Here is a 15,894-nt window from a genome sequence, read left to right on the forward strand (position 1 = left end):
GGTGAATTAGTTTTTTTCAGCTTAAAATGCTGAGGCTTTCAGAATAAATGAGATTTCAGTTGGATTTTGAGAGTTGGTAGCAGAGAAACAGAATAAACAGTCATTTTCTTCTAAGGTTTAGATAAATTTTTCACTAAAAAAACACTCATGATGCCAAGCATAAGGCAAATAGCTTTTCTACAAATGTTGATACTTTTGTTCCTTACTATAATTCTATGATAGGTATTATTATCCTTATATTACTGTTGAGGAAGTTGAGGCTCAAAGAGGTGAGTGACTTGCTTCAGGATTACCTAGCTAAGTGGCTGAGGCTAGATTTGAGTCTGTCTAACTCTAAATCCCATATTCTTTCCATTGTGTTACATCATGTTCTCTTTTTGCTTAATCCATTCTCTTGGCTCAATTCTTATCTGATTCTGGTCTGTGAGAGAATTAGGTGGGTTTAAGAGAGCCCTGGGTGAGGGAGAGGTCTGGAACCCAATTTAATTTTTTTGTATAAGGTATGGTGGCAGTGAAGTTCTTCTTCCAGAATTCAATTTACAGTCTTTTTTGACAATCAGATTATGGTGGTAAACCAAAAAACTTACAACCCTATAGATCTGGGACACAAACTGAAATGAATATCAGTGAATATTTTGTGTAGGTGAACAAGTTCCCTGTTGAGTCAATCTGCAGTGACTGGGGCCAATAATGGTCAGATGCAGGGGATAAAATATGCCATCTTTGAATGGCCTACAGTAATGTGGCTCTTTGGTATACTTCGGTCTAGGTAGCTCAACAGCTATGAAAGCCATAAAGAAATTTAGTACATTAGCCTGTAATCCTAGCTACTCGGGAAGCTGAGACAGGAGAATCTCTTGAATCTGGGAGGCGGAGGTTGCAGTCAGCCGAGATTGCACCACTGCACTCCAGCCTGGGTGACAGAGGAAGACCCCATCTCATAAAAGAAAAGAAAAAAGGAAAGAAATCTAGTACATTAGACTTATTGCAATCTTTAAGTCACATGCTTTAAAAAAAAAACTCAAAATATTAATGCAAGGCATATTTGGTTGTTGTTATAGAAATTAGTTCAAGTAATTGGGGGTTATTGTAATGATACAGTAGAGAATCTTGTGTAACCAACTTAAAATAACTCAGTTATGTCTCAGGAAACTGGAAAACCTTTCCATCTCTGGCTCTCATTCACTCTCCTGTACTACATAATCTTACCTCTTTTTCTCTAAAAACATCTGCACAATAATCATAGTTTTAAATTTATCCTCTGCTACTATCTGAGTGTGCTTAGCTACTCATAGCTGTCCAAATGTGCAAGTCCCAGTTCTCCAACTACAGTGGCTCAAAGAAGGGTTTTTCTCATTCAATGAGTATAGATGTAGGGGGTTATCAATGTTGATAGAATAACTCAATGATAGCAGGGCCAACATTTCAGTGACCCTCTCCATGTGTTTGCAAGGTGGTTACTTCAATTCCGGACATCATATTCATACTCATGGCAGGAAAAATGAAGAAAGAGATAGAAAGAAATTCCAGCTGTTTTTGTCCCTTTTTATCAGGAAAGAAAAGCATTTTCAGAAATGCTCATCAAATTTTTCCTTACATTTCATTGGCTAGAACTAGCCTTATGGCCACCCCAAATTGCATGCAAAGGGAGCAGGGGAAGTGAGCTAGGCACAAGGTTGACCTGAAAAAAATATCAGGCCTGCTAGCAACGAAGAATATGAAAATGGTACTGTGTTGGCAGTTACAAATCTCTGATACAAGGACCTGCCAGTTAAGATCCTGGCAGCAAGTGACATAGTCTCTGTGTGGTCTAATCCAAGTCAGTGTCTCACCTCCAGTGGTTAGCATAGTAAGAAGGGTTGCCTTGTTGGGGCTTTGCCAGGGATAGCTGTTCTAAGGAGTGTGGAAGTATTCGTGTCATAGGTAAACTGCTAAAACGGCCTCCAGTGATCCCTGCCTTCTAGTATCCTTCTGTCTGTAATCCTATCCTATTAAGGATGAGCTAACTTAATGACTTGCTTCTGATGAATAGAGTATAGAGAAAGTCATGGGATGTCACTTCCTAGATTAGCTTACAAATGTTTGCAACTTTCCTCTTGCTAGCAGATTCTCTTTATTGAGTTTTTAGCTTGCAGGCTTTGATAAACATGCCGTCATGTTGAAGTGGCTCTTGTGACAAGGAACTAAGGGCAGCGTCTCTTCAATAGCTAGCAAGGAACTGAGGCCCCTCAGTCCAACAATCCACAAATAACTGAATCCTGCCAACAATCACATTAACTTCAAAGTAGCTTATTCCAAAGTTGAGTCTCTAGATGACTAGAGCTCAGCCAACACCTTGATAGCTACCTGTGAAAGACCCTGAAGCAGAGGACTCAATCAAGCTGTGCTTGGATTCTTGACCCACAGAAACAGTGAGATAATAAATGTGAGCTGTTTTAAGCTGCTAGATTTGAGGGGGGGTGGGTAATTTGTTATGCAGAAAAACCATTACAGGAAAGAAATGATCGGCATCTCCAGAACATCCATTTAAATATTCTGCCATGGGCTAACAACTCATGATTCAGATATTTTCTCTTCTGCTCTCTCTTCTCACAGCTGTCTCCTTGTGTAGAAAAAAAACTTTCTAATAATCAGGTTAGAGAATTCTAAAATTGGAACTAAATCTTTCATAGGTGAATGAGTTCCCCATCTTTGAAGATATTCAAGCAGAATCTGTTTGACTACCTGTTAGAGATTTTGTGAAAAGGATTCAGGCCTCATATGAGGACAGACTAGATGGGTACTTTCTAACCTTTCTCACATGATAGAAAACAATACTTGCATGTATAGTACACTGGAGGTAAACAACAAGGCTGCTTGTGGCTTGAGTGACCAATTTCCCTAGGTTGAGAGAAAAAGGAATTCCTCTGGACACTTATAATTCACACCAATGTGCCTTGGTCCATTGATTTGGAAACCCAAGATGAGATGACTTAAGGCTTTTACATACTTAGATTCCCTGGAGCTATGGTTCCCATGGTGTCATTCCAAGAACAGCAGGGTCAGCATAACCTAGGCACTTTTAGAATGCAAACTCTCAGCCTTCCCTTAAACCTACTAAATCAGAAACTATGCGAGTGAGGCCCAGCAATTCATATTTCACCAAGCTCTACAGAAAAAACTGGGTTTAAATCTTCATATTTGCATTTTTGGCTGTCATCTATGGGAAAGTCACTTTGCCTCTCTGTAACTCAGTTATATCATCCATAAAATTGGCTAAATAAACTATCTTTAAAAATTAATGATATATTTATAAAGTGTTTAGTGTAGTGATCAACACATAATATTCAGTAAATGTTAGTTCTAGTCCCATCAAAAAAACTGAACTGAATTTATTTTAAAGAGCATTTATGAACACATTCAGTAGCTTGAAAATTGTACAAAATGATACAGGAACCAAAAATCACCTACAATTTCATATAATTTTCAACATTATGTGTCTATCATTCCAGTCTTGTTTCTGTACCCAGTTATACTTAGAATAAATAAACTGCCTAAACAACTTCTAATTGTGAGTAATGGCTGTACACTGCCAATTCTTGATTATTCATTTGAGTAATCATTGGTGGCAAATTAAAATCCCAAACTGGTTTCTCTCTGCCACACAGCATGTATCTGTGCTGCCTTCCCCTGCCATCAATTAACATTTGCTTGAGAATAAAAAGTCATTTTCATATCAGCTAAGGGAAACAAAACGCCAAGAAATCAGAGTGAGTATTCCAGAGTATTCTAGAAATAGGACTCAGATTACCTGGAACTTTCTTTCCATGAAAGCAGGGCTTTGAAAATTGGCCTTTTAAGCACCTAGTATCTTTTAGGCATCTCATTTAATTAAAAAAAAAAAAAAAACGGAATCAGACACACTTAATTGACAGTCCAGTTTATTAGGGGAGTTAACATAGGTATATTGAGAATTTCAATATGTCAGGTCTATTCAATTTAATTCAAGAAGTATTTATAGATTATCTAATATGTTCCATGCAATGATGAGTATGATGCTACCTCGCTCCTCAAGGGGATCACCACTGGATAAGGCCAAGAAACACATATAATCCAAATGTTGGCTGGGTTAGCCTTACTTCTCAGAGATCTTGAAATAATTGGTTTAGGCCTCTCTCATTCCATGATATGTGAACTCCTGAATCTCCTCATGATTCTATGATAATCCAGGGCTTATACCCTCTTTCTTTTCTTAGGTTCTTTTCTCCGCCTCCTGCATCTGCACATGCTATATGTATTTTATTCGAATACAATATAGAGATGGACCTCAAGTCTTCACTAGTTTACACAAGAAATATATCCACAATAACACTTTCATGACTTCTAGACTTTGTTAAAGATTTGGAGGTAAAGAGAAAGTTCAGAGCAGGAACCATATGTCTTTCTATCATCTTCTTTCTCCTCTTCTCATCTCTTCTCTTAGTCATCTCCTTCCAAGATTGCTCTCATAGTTCTAAACACATTCCCCTCTATTATGCAGAACACTTTTATCCTCCTCAATTCCTCCCTACTAGCTTGCTTACCCCAACCCATAAAGATATATAGCCAAAAAAGTTCATTTTTAAAATGAATTACTTTCCTTGCAAGGCAGCTAGGCTTATATTTAGCAAATTTATTTTTGCATTATATCTACAAATAAATATATTAACAAGGCAGACCCTGTTAATTGCCTTCCTAATACCCATTCCCCTTTTATTCCTTGCCAACAGAGCCTTAAATTTGTTTTGAGCATCAATGTGGCCAGCTTCAGGTGAGAAGCTGAAACTTTTCCAGCTTCCTTCAAGTCAAAGTGGCCATGCACCCAGTTTCAACCAATGATCATAAGGGGGAATCAGCTGGGAAATATTATGGAAAAGTTTTTGCTCTTCTGAAAAAAGAGACAGAAGCACCTGATGCTGCTTCTTTACCCTAGGGAAAGTTCTGATTGGCCTGCCTGAAATAATGTACTTATACCCTAGTTTAATTAACTATGGTTAGGGAGTATGATCATGTTGTAATAATATAACAACTCTTGTTGCAACCATGTAGGTTGTGGGATGGACAAAAAAATATGAGAGCAGATTTTTAGAGAGAGTTTTGGAGTAAGTAATCCCACAAGTATTTGCTAGAACAAAGCTCGAAGACGAATAGTGTTGAGAATGTAAAGAGATTTTGTTGGTTTTGGATAGAATAACCAAGAATGCCCAGATTCTGCCTTACTCTTCCTTTTCAACTGTTTCCTGAGAACAGAACAATTAAAAAATTGGAAACAGAGTATCATGTTATTATTAGTTGGACTAGGGCTCAATATGTCTAATACAGAGTTCTGGGAAACCTTAAATGAAGTACATACCTAGAGTTCTAAGAGAATCTAGTATTTCTGTAACTCAGCATGAATAAAAATATTACATTTCTATCAGGTACACATAGCTGAAAAGAAAGAACTTTGATGATCCCAGCAAAATGCAAGAAGGAACAGCTGAGACCAAGGCTTTGCCCAGCTGCCTGGTCTGTATTCCAGAGTTCCCATTCTTCAGCCTACAAGTAAATGTGATCCAGGCATGTCTCACATTCTGATTGATTGGTTTGATGTTACTTTTTGTTTAGAAAGAGGGAAGAAAATAATAGGAAAATATGTGGGAACCACCTGTTAGAGTTATTTCTGATGCGAGAAGAGGCATTGAGACTCCTCTCCCCTTAGATTATTCTGCATTTTTTTCTCTTATCTCTTTGGGCTTAATAGCAAGATGACAGTCAGCCATAACCATCCCCCTTGTGAGGGAAGACCCATGGACTATCAGAGAAGTTCTGCCCCTCCTTTTCTAACACCATCTCCCTAACACTCATTAATTATTTTGTTTATCCTCCCAGGACAAAAGCTGCACAGCAGTTCAAACATTTACCTGTTATTTTAGTTCACATACCAAATTATGCATATCTATAATTGTCCAACCTGGTTCAATTAGTACTGCATGGTAGCATAGTCCAAATAATGCAACATTAGCCCAACAATATCAGAATGTCTACATTTGAACAATATGAAACCACTCTAAGTATTACGTTTTTGCAAATCTAAAGTTTCATGCTGAAATCTTATTTACTATATAGAAATTCAATTTCCAAAGAAATTAAAGCAAAAAATGACTTTCTCTTCAATTTATTATTTTGCTTTATCTCAGCAAGAGGAGGTTTCACCCAGATTCCTGGGTGGAGTCTGATTTCCTTAAGCAGATGCATGCTTGGCTATATTTCACTAGGGTTGTAAGTCTTCTAGCACTTCCGAAGCTGGAATGATACAAATTCAAGTCTCCCTTGGATATCACTTTTCTCAAGTTCTAGATCTATACTCATAAAATGCAGGATCAAGTGCTTACTTAAGCAAAAATAACATTATCATATTTCTGTTACCAGCCCTATTGTTCAGATAACAAGAATAGAGGGTGAAACAGAAAAAAAATTGGGGTTTTAACTTCATCTGTATGCCTGTCAATTTGTGCTAAGTGTGCAGTGTCTATAACCCATCAAATAAAATTCAACTGAGAATTCTACCACCGAACCACCAATGCAAGTATCTAAAGAGCTTCTGCATAGCAAAAGAAAACATCAATAAACAGACAGCTCACAGAATGGGATAAAATATTCACAAACTATGCATCTGACAAGGGTATAATATCCAGAATCTATAAGGAACTTAAATCAACAAGCAAAAACTAAATAATTCTGTTAAAAAGTGGGCAAAAAACATAAACAGACCATTCTCAAAAGACGACATACGGGCTGCCAACAAACATGAAAAGATGCTCATCACCACTAGTCATCAGAGAAATGCAAATCAAAACCACCATGAGATACCATTTCATACCAGTCAGAATGGCTATTATTAAAAAGTCAAAAAACAACAGATGTTGGTGAGGATGCAGAGAAAAGGGAACACTTATACATTGTTGGTGGGAATGTAAATTATTAATAGTTCAGCCTCTGTGGAGATGTCTCAAAGAACTTAAAGAAGAGCTACCATTTGACCCAACAATCAGATTACTGGGTACTTACCCAAAAGAATATCGATCACTATACTAAAAAAAAAAACAAAAAAACCCCACAAACCATGTGCACTTGTGTGTTAATCACCACACTATTCACAATACCAAAGACCAATACTACACAGCCATAAAATACAATGATATCATGCCTTTTGCAGCAACATGGATGGAGCTAGAGGCCACAATCCTAAGTGAATTAATGTAGAAACAGAAAACCAAATACCACATATTCTCACTTGTAAGTGGGAGCTAAACACTGAGTAGACATAAACATAATCCTGAGAATAACAGACACTGTGACCTGCTAGAAAGGGGAGAAAAGGAGAGACGCTTGGGTCGAAGAACCACCTATTGAGTATTATGCTCATTACTTGGATCCGATATATCAACATAACAATCCTACACATGTACCACTTGTATCTAAAACAAAAGCTGAAAATAAAGTAAAATAAAATTCAACTGAAATAAATTGTCTGTGAAGAAAGCAGTTGAGCTGCCATATTTATTCTCTAAAAGCTTCATGAAATCCCAAATCCGTTTTTTGTTTGTTTTTTTTGTTTGTTTTTTGAGTCAGGATCTCACTCTGTCACCCAAGCTGCGGTGCAGTGGCACAATTACAGCTCATGGCAGCCTCCACCTCCTAGGCTCAAGCCATCCTCCCACTGCAGCCTCCCAAGTAGCTGGGACCACAGGTGATCACCACCATGCCTGGCTAGTTTTTAAAAATATTTGGTAGAGATGAGGTCTCAACATGGTGCCCAAGCCCCAAATCTTTACTAGCTCTGTGCTGCTACTATTGGCACTTATCAAACATCTATAATGGTATTGCTTTCCTTCAGATTTTGAATTCCCCAGACTTTGATTATCTAAATGGCAACATAAACATTTCTCCTACCATTTAAATTCCTGCCACAACAAGATGTGATCTGTCTGAATATACTACTCCTCAGCTCTGAGTGAGAGAGTAGGATTGAAGAAAGCAAGATGCAATCCCTCCAACCAATGCCCCAAAATATGTAAACCAAAATCCTTTTTTATCCATAGAGAGAGTTTCCTAGATGGTCATAAGGAGAATTTTGCTTTCTCCATGTGGAACTCTGTCTTCTAATCTAGCTTAAGTGCAGCTGCCTCTTCAGTCCACATTCCCCAAGGATTTCCTACTTCAGGAGAGAATCTCTTTCCCTCCAACTACCAGCTGCAACTCTGATTACTAAACATATGATGCTGCACAAAATATTTTCTGTGTAGAGCTATGGGAAAGTGTGATTAAAAAGTGGCTCACCTAAAGCCTTAATGAGGTTCCCTAATGGAATTCCCATCCCCAAGCTCAAATCCAAATATTACTGTTCTCTGAACCAGCCACATATTCTTAGGTACAGAGAGAGAGAGAGAGAGAGAGAGATTGGAACACTGCTGAAACTGCCTCTAGGTAGGCCCTGGACCTCTTACAGGGGCAGAGGAGGAATAGGAATGGAAGGACCATGAATGGGCATGAGACCTATTTGCAATATCAATCCCACCCTTTATTAAATCTGACCTAATCAGCGTCATGCCAAGTGACCTATAATATAAATATTTCCCTTTTGGGAGGAAGGAATGAAATAAGGGCAGAGTAGAAAGATAGGTACCTTACTGATACAGGTAAAGGGCCATTACAAATAGGAATTAGGCAAAACGGTTGTGGAAAGAACTACTGTTTTTCAGGCAAAGGGAAAAGAATAAGCAAAGATACAAAAGAGCTAACCAAGCAGTATGATATGGGAGAGCAGAATGTTTGTACAGCTATTCAATTCAAACTAGCTTAAGCAACAAAAGGAATTTAGCACAAGGATAGAGGAGTGTCTTACGGAACCCGAAAACAAGAAGGCAGGTGGGCTTCAAGGAATAAGCTGCAGCTAGGAACTCAACTGCTATCTGGACTCTGTCTCCCTCTCCTATTGCTGCATCTCTCTGTGTTTCTGCTTAATCTTTTATAGCAGGCCAGCATTTTCTTTTCCCCCAGACCATATGGTAGAAAAATGGCTGCTGCCAACAGCTATGAAGTTTATACTGCTTATCATAAGAAAGCAACGAGACCAGGATGAAATCTGTTAGTCTAGATTCCAGATTCCCAAGGAAGTACTATGATAATTCCACCAGATTGGTTAACTGTGGCCAGCGGGTCACATAACATAAAATCTTCTATAGTAACATTATGATGGAGGTGATGGAAAGAGAAACTCTCAGAAGGGCGATGCTCAGCCCAGGAGAATTAAAAGTTATATTAGATTCCTGGGCATGAAGTGGAATGCAGAGAACAGTAGGGGACACGACTGGAAAAAGAGACAGATTATGAAAAGCAATGTGGAGCTTGAAGTGCAATCAATAAGGAATGGGGACTAGATCTGAAATTTTTTTAAGCAGAGAGAGAATATGGTAAGGTTTGTATTTTTAGATAACTTATTCAAGAGGCAGTGCAGAAGATGGTTTGGAAGAGAGGTAAGAGTAAAGGTAAGGAGCTTGATTAGGAAGTTCCTGAAGTACTCCTGAAAAAATCATGAGGGACTACATAAATTAATGCAAATTGGTGGTGGTACAAGTGTAAAGGAAAAATAAATGAATATGAGAGGTATTTAGGAGATAGAATCAGCAGGGCTTATTAACTTAATTAGATGTAGGAGGTTAGAAGAGAGAGTCTGAGGTGACCTTTATGTTTTTGGTTTAGGAGACAAGATAAAATACACCTACCCAGAGAGGGACTATAGGATTGTTGGGGGCCTGTCAAACTTGGAAGTGCATCCAGTCTTGGGATTAGATCATACTTTGCTTCGTTTGGTCTTAGTGAGACACAAATTTCAGCACACCAAGAGACAGAGCTCAGGCAAAGGGTTTCACGTGTCCTTTATTCACTATTGAATATAATGCCAAAGGAGGTCCAGAACAACCTTCTGTTGGAAGTGGGCATGTTCAGTTGCCTGAACTGTCTTGATTCCAGAAGATGACATTTCTTATACAGAAATTGAAGGCATACTACAAAGGAGTTTTTCCTAAAGCAGAGATCTGAACATCTGGAAGAGCTGAAGAACTACCAAATGGCTATTCCAAGAGGCAGATGAAGTGTTTTTATCCCTCCTTCCCTCCTTTTTTCTTTATTTTCAATAGGCAGAAATCTGGGTGAAGTGCAGTTATAATTTCCTTTTGTCCTATTTCAGACACGAAAAGATACATATCTCCCTAATCTATGGATATATATTTACATCTATCTGTATCTATCTAGCCAGCTAGCTGCTACAATCTGGTGGAATTCCCAAAGGGCCTTTAAGAAGAGGATATACAAATTCATCCATTCATTTATTTGACAAAGATTTATTGAGAGCCTACTATGTGGCAGGTACTATTCTAAGCATTAGAGATACAGCAGTGAACAAAGCAGACAAGAATCCCTGTCTTCATGAAGCTCCAATTCTAGTGATTCAACTTATTCTTCCCTGGTGCATATATACAGCTTATTTTTCAGGAAAAGGTACAGAAGTCTTAGCTTGACTCATATAAAACGATCATAATCTAGTCATTTCATCTGTTTCTGTGAGAAGGTGAAATCATTATTTGACAATACCAGGGTCTCCCTTTGGGGAATTTTTTTTTTTCTGGCTGGAATGCAGGCTGGAGTGCACCCAGGCGGGAGTGCAGTGGCACCAGCCTGGCTTACTGCAACCTCTGCCTCCCAGGTTCAAGTGATTCTCATGCCTCAGTCTCCCAAGTAGCTGGGACCACAGATGTGAGCCACTCCTGGCTATTTTTTGTATTTTCAGTAGAGTCAGGGTTTCACCATGTTGGTCAGGCTGGCCTCAAACTCCTGATCCAGTCCCCTCATCCTTGCAAAGTGCTGAGATTACAGGTGTGAGCCACTTCACCGGGCCTCCCTTTGGGGAAATTGTTGTGAAAATCTACCCCCAAAAAGAAAAATAACCATTAGCATGGGAAAATACATTCAAGCACAGACAGGTTGAATTTGAACTCCTTGGGTGGCATCCAAGTGAGGATGTCGAGTGGGCAGTTGGATCTATTTAGCTAGATCTCAGGATGGAGAGGTCTGAGCTAGTAATATAGATTTTAAAGTCATCCATGTGCAGGTAATAGAGCATGGAGAGTAGAACAAAAGAAATAGGCCAACAGTGTAACTATGGGAGGGGAGGGAACTAACATTTTAGGGGTAGATTGAAAGAGAAGAGACCATGAAACTTACATAAATAAAAAAGATAAAGGGGAAGGAAAAGAACAAAGAGAATGTATGTCTGGAATCAAGTGAAGCAGAAAATTTCAAGCAGACCAAAGTGATCAATACTATCATATGCAGCAGTGAGGTCCAATAACAAATGTACTGAAAAGTGTCCATTGCATAGGGAAATTTGTCAGTAACTGGTGTTCTTAACAAAATAGGTTTTAGTGGAGTGGTGGAGGTAAAATCCCTATTGCAATGGTTGGAAGGTAAATGGGAAGAGAATAAATAGAGGCAGTGAATGTAAGATAACCACTTTGAGACATTTGAGTGAGAAGGAAATGTGATAGGGTAACAGGAGACACTTCTAGGAAACTGAAGAAGGCTCCAGGATCAATGGAAAGTATGTCTTTTAAGAATAGAAGAGTCTTGAGTATGTTTACAGGTTGAGGAGAATGATGTAGCTGAGAGGGAGAGTTTTAAGGTACATGAGATAGAAAGAAAAAGTGGGTAAGACCTCTAAGGGGCTAGATGAGACAAAGATCAGGAACTCAAATAGAAGATTTAGTCTATGTTAGACTGGAGGAATAAAGGTATAATATGGGAGCAGATGCTGATTGTAGGTGAGAAAAATTCTTGTTACCTGCAATTTTTTTTTTTAGGAACACAGGTAATAAAGTCACGAGTTGGGTGTTGGGTTTGCTGAGTGAAGGATGAGGTCATCTGTCTTAGTGGAGAATGGTTGAGGTTTAGAATAGTAGCTGAGGAGAACTGGAGAAGGACTGATCAAGAAAAAGAATTGCCGAGTAGTTCTGAGATGAGAAACTAAAGCTGTGGCAACGTCAGTTTGCATTAAAAGGTCACAGTGATTTTCTTCAGAGGAACTTGAATGGAAATAGTGAACAAAGAATGAAGATCTATAGCATATAGACACAAAGGGTTGAAGTATTGAAATTTTAGGAATTACTTCAATTCTGGAGACTCTTTATTTTTTTCTTTTTTGAGACAGGGTCTGGCTCTGTTGCCCAGGCTTGAGTGCAGTGGTGTAATTGTAGTTCACTGCAACCTCTGTCTCCTGGGCTTAAGTCATCCTCCCACCTCAGTTTTGTGAGTAGCTGGGACTACAGGCACATGCCACCACACCAAGCTAATTTTTGTATTTTTTTGTAGAGACAGAGTTTTGCCATGTTGTCCAGGCTGGAGCAGCCACTTACAGTGGCTTACAGGAGTGAGCCACTGTGCCCGGCTGACCCTTTATATTATATGTTAAGATGAAATCATCCAAAGAGCTTTCTCAGAAATGTTACTTAAAGTCTATTTCCAATCTTATACCCTCCCCGTCAAATACATCTGTCAGTTTATGATTTCATTTATGTAAATTATTTACTAACTTGTCTTCTTGCACCATTAGATTATATGCTCTTTGGGGCTGGTGCACTGTCTAATATTTGTGCTAGACCCCTAAACAAGTAATTTGCCTTTGACAAAGACTCTCTCCTTGACCAAATTTGAGTCAGGCTCTTCTGAGTCTTATTCTAAACTAAGCCCTGACCACGGGCTCTGTCCTCGGCTTGCTTAGTTCAGTTGTAGCACGAATCCTGCTGAGTCAGTTTAGTGGAAATCCCCTACCCTTGGTATCTCATCATTCTGGATATATGATTAGATTCCTCATCTCCCACTCCTGATATCGTATTACCCTGGTCTGCCTTTAGCAAGATTCCCATCATGTTGGTTTAGCAAGAATTCCCCTAGACTTAATGTTTCCTCTTAGTAATTTTCCATTAACTGATGCCCTCACCCTGCTCCTTGGTTATAAATTCCCACTTACAAATATTACTCCCCCACCTTGTTGGAGTCAGAGTTGAGCCTCATCTCTCTCCCCTATGGTAAAACTCCATAACAATAATCCTTCTTGAATTTAAGTCTTTCTTACCATCTTTAACACATATGAAAAATTTTTCTTTAACACCATATTTAGCCATCAGATATAGACCTTTTCCAAACTTTGGCATGCCATACAAGGCATTTCACAATCTCTGCTCAACCTACTTCTCTATATTCAACTCCATTATACCTTTACACTTCCCAGCCTATAAATACAGATAATATGTGTAAATCAAACTTTTCTACTTTTGCTGAACACATCATGCATTTTCAAATTTTCTGGGCTTTTGAATATACTTTTTCACTTGCATGGAATATTTTTATCCCCTTTTGGCAAATTCCCACTCATCCGTTGACACCTTCTATGACTTTAAGAAAGGTCTACTCTTGGTTTACGAGGTGCATCTACTGTGCCAGCACAGAGTTCTGTTTTTGAAGAACTCACTGATTTGTAATTGTAAAGGTAAATGAAGGTGAATAAAGAAAAGAAAATAAAAAGAAAAGAAGGTGAATAAGGTGAAAGAGACTATTTTCTCCCCCTTAGCTTCTTAGCGTATCTCTTTGGGGGACAGAGTGAACCTTTATCCTTTCTCTAACTTTTGGAATGTAGATAAATCTCTCCAGAGATTACAGAGTCTCAGTCTCCAGTTTTATAATGTACACATATTTCCAAGGTCAAGGTACATTTCTCTTTGAAATGTAAAGACATGTCTTAAAAGTTGATGTAGGAGCCCATCTCAAGGTGTAACCATTTGTCTTTCAGGAGGACTAGAGGTATCTTTGGGAAGGTAAGAAAAGTTTTACTATTCCGTTGGAAGAATTCAATTAACTAAACAAATAGCTATCTCAATTCTCAAGTGGACTTGTTATCTGTTTTAATATATAAATTGTGAAGAATTTTATTTTGAATTTGCAGTCTGTTGAAGCCTACTTATATGCATGTACTCTGTTGTGCTTACTCAATAATAAATCAGCCTTCTTTTATTACATATTGATATGGAGAAGTCTGTTTGTTGTAGGAGTTTTTACCTTTCTATCACAGTAAAGGCAGATGCACTGATGTGGGCAAAGGAGCTCAGATTTTTATCTTGAAATTCCAAGAAAGACACAGAAGGAGTTTAAGTACAGCAGTGACACAGTTCTCTATCTAGAAAGAAATACAGAAGAATTAAAGATGATTAGCAGCATTTTATATATGTATTCCTCTATTCACTGCTAAAAAAATACATGATAGAATGTCATTAGTTCAATAAGTAAACAGAGAATATAAGTTTTATGTGGCAAAATACAGGTTTTAGAAGATATAAGCAAGTTTTGTCAAAAGTCTGTCCTTGTGAGTTACTGATGGTCATTGGAAAAGGCTAAATACCAGAGAATTGTTTTCCTTTGAACCTGAATGGCATACCTGTTTCATATGGAAGGAAAGGTATGAGCTGTGTGAGAACTCTATCCAAGCAGGGATATCCAAGCCACATTCACACTTGTAATATGTATTTCCTATGTTACAGTCTTCCACATTGGTTATAGCTTGTTTATGATCTCTAATCTGATATTTCTATTTAATTAGTTCTAGAGTGATTCACTCTTTTTCGCCTTTCCAATTTTTCTCTTCTTTGTTCAGTATTTTTTGGCTGGTCCGTATAAAATTTCATTTCAGTTTTACAGTTCATTTGAGCTCTCCTCTAATGTTTCTTTTCTTTTCTTTTCTTTTCTTTTTTTTTGAGATAGAGTCTCACTCTGTCACCCAGGATGGAGTGCAATGGTGTATCTGGGCTTGCTGCAGCCTCCGCCTCCCAGGTTCAAGAAATTCTCCTGCCTCAGCCTCCTGAGTAGCTGGGATTACAGGCATGTGCCAATGTGCCTGGCTAAGTTTTATATTTTTAGTAGAGGAGGGGTTTTGCCATGTTGGCCAGGCTGATCTTGAACTCCTGGCCTCAGGTGATCCACCCACCTCATCCTCCCAAAGTGCTGGGATTACAGGTGTGAGCCACTGCACCTGGCCCTCTACTAATGTTTCACTGGCACTTATTCTAAGGTTTCTTAGAGTTCTTACACATGGCACAGCTATTAATTTTACACTTTCTAAAATGTTTAAATCTTTTATTAAATAAGCATCCAGCAGGGTACATTTTGTAAATATGTTTATACATTGTATTAAGTTTAATACAGAAACTCTAAGCCTAATTTCAAAAAGATCAAGTAAATAAGCCCCCTAGAAAATCACACAAGTTTGTACATAGTCATTGCCTACATGTCATTCTCAGTGTCAATATTTTAAAATTAAAAAGTGTAGTTTTGGAAGAATCACTGGATATTTACATGATCATTAACTGGAGGGTTTATGCAGATTTCTTGCCCAGGTGAACCTTTGGGAAATGTGTCTAAGTACTTTATAGATCTAGATGCATCTTAGAAAAGGTTAAAAACTGGTCTGTGGCTGGGTGCCTAAGGGGGAGAAGTGGAAGGAACTGGGGTTAGAAAAAATAGAGGCAAGATCTTAGAGTACTTTGAATGTTAAGCTAGGGAATCTGTACTTTCTCCTTTATTACAGATAATGCAACTATTGAAAAATAACTCCAAGTTTTACTAAGTGCTTAATCTGAGCCACAGTTTAAGTTATATATGTTAAGTGCTTTACATTCACTCTTCCATTTAATCCTCATAGCTACTCTATAGGTACTGTAATTATCACCATTTTACTGATAAAGAAATTGATTCAGACAGGTTAAGAATCTTAGCTCAGGACGGGCACGG

General features: G+C 38.3%; 1 protein-coding gene across 2 annotated transcripts in view; it reads right to left on the reverse strand.

Moving 5' to 3' along the window:
- ZC4H2 (zinc finger C4H2-type containing) overlaps positions 1-15,894 on the reverse strand; it is a 117,788-nt gene that overhangs the window by 101,052 nt on the left and 842 nt on the right. The window contains exon 2 of one of the 2 annotated variants that reach the window (XM_012460868.2): positions 14,170-14,287. The gene's annotated coding sequence lies outside the window, so the exon portion shown is untranslated. Of the gene's footprint in view, positions 1-14,169; positions 14,301-15,894 lie in introns of those variants that run through there. The other variant, XM_064367728.1, reaches the window with a different exon arrangement.

The sequence above is a fragment of the Aotus nancymaae genome, unplaced genomic scaffold (assembly GCF_030222135.1).
Source record: "Aotus nancymaae isolate 86718 unplaced genomic scaffold, 86718_ANA_hifiasm-v0.15.2.pri h1tg000073l, whole genome shotgun sequence".
Classification (NCBI taxonomy): Eukaryota; Metazoa; Chordata; class Mammalia; order Primates; family Aotidae; genus Aotus; species Aotus nancymaae.